Source organism: Vombatus ursinus, unplaced genomic scaffold (genome assembly GCF_900497805.2).
Source record: "Vombatus ursinus unplaced genomic scaffold, bare-nosed wombat genome assembly UNPS02014820.1, whole genome shotgun sequence".
NCBI lineage: Eukaryota > Metazoa > Chordata > Mammalia > Diprotodontia > Vombatidae > Vombatus > Vombatus ursinus.
This window is the reverse complement of record NW_020954598.1, coordinates 20,768,332-20,770,177: the sequence shown is the minus strand read 5'-3', so window position 1 is coordinate 20,770,177 and position 1,846 is coordinate 20,768,332.

Here is a 1,846-nt window from a genome sequence, read left to right as displayed (position 1 = left end):
GTGGGGGGGAATAAGGGTCAAGAGGGGCCCAGTGTGCCTCCAGAGGCGACTTTCTAAGGCATGTGGGGCACAGGAAGACAGGGAGAAGGGGGAGCGTTCATAGGAACCCAAGCTGGAAGGGACCTCAGAAATCAGTTCAAATCCTTGTTTTTCAAGTGCCTTGCCCAAAGATACATGGGTAGTACAAAGAGCAGAGTTAGGATTTGAACCTGGGTCTTTTGACTCCAGAACTAGTTTTCTTTCCACTGTACCACAAGGCTATGAATGGAAGCTGGGGTGGAGGTGAGGAGGGTGGCCCTCTGGGAGAAGGCTGGGCTGAGGAAGGAAACTGGTTGACTACGGCCCCACCCAGGGCCTGCCTTGTTGTTGATCTGAGGGAACAATAATGAAACAGCCCCTTTGTCCCAGGGCAGCCAGAGTCCTGAGGATTGAAGGAGGCCTGATGAGAAAGGGTCATTGTTCCCTCTCTGGGGAGCCACTCAACCAAGCAAGGGCCAAGGATCGGTGGGGGAATGGAGTGCCCTGTGCCAATCCCACAAGTCTGGTCCCCTTGCCTGTGGCAGGCCCAGGGAGTCCCTTTGCTTGTGATGACACCCACACCTGTGGCCTGAAGAGAGCCCGTCGCAATCTGATGCAGAGGCCACTTTCCTCATCCCCTTACCAACCATACCCTTCCAGATGCCCTGGCCAACCTATATTGTCCCTCCCCTCCTTCACAGATCGACTCCTCCTGGAAGTCTTCCTAGATTAGCTCTGGTACCCTCTGGGCTGCTCCTTTATCCTGTCTCCCACCAGCAAGAGGCTATTTGCTAACACCTGATTATAGAATAAGTCAAATCAAGTATAAAAATCTAGATTACTAAAAAATATTCGAAGAATGAATGAAACTAGAAAAACCAGGAGCAATCATTCATTGTATAGTGGGTCCATAAACAGCTCAAATATCATGGAAGACACAGTCTAGGGAATCTCTCTCAATATACACTTAGGCTGTAGGAAATAAAGGCCCACATACATTCATTCCTTCTACCTGGAGATCATTCTTGTTGTAAGGGACAAGTCAACAAACATTTCTTAAGTACCTACTATGTGCCAGGCACTGTGCCAAGTACTGGTGATACAGAGAAAGACAAAGACCAGTCCCTTTTCTCATGGAGCTTACTATCAGATGTGGGGAACAGCAAATAAACAGCTATGCACAAACAAGATATAGACAGGATAAACTGGAGATAATCTTAGAGGGAAGGCATTTATGTTAAGGGGATCAGGAAAGACTTCTTACAGAAGGTGAGATTTTAGCTGGGACCTGAAGGAGAAGAGGTCCAGGGACTGTGAACCTTAAAAGCATTATTCTGAGAAGGGGACCATAGGCTTCACCAGATTGCCAAAGGGGTCCATGACACCAAAAAGGTTAAGTCCATCTCCCTCATTATAAAGGAGGAAACTGAGGCCCAGAAAGGGGAACGTCAAAGGATTGGCCAAGGTCAAAGGATTGGCTGAAGTGAGACTAAAGGCCAGGCCCTTGCATGGTAAAACTATTTCCATGCTACCCAACAGCCTCATTGCATATATTTGATTGAAACACAGCTTTTGGGGACTACCATTTTACTCTGCCTGGAGTGTCTTCTTTCTGCTTGTGCCTGTTATCATTCTCCCCATCTCTCAGGGTTCAGTTAAAATGTTCCTGCGGCCTTCCTGGGGTCCTGCCCTTCCTCTGCGCTCCCACAGCCTTTACCTGTCAGTGCCCTTCTGCATCACCAAGCATAGTGTGCCTTGTGCTGGAATTGTTCCTTTACAGCGCTGATAGCCAGCCCTGCCTTCACTTAAAAGACTGAAATAGGAGCAG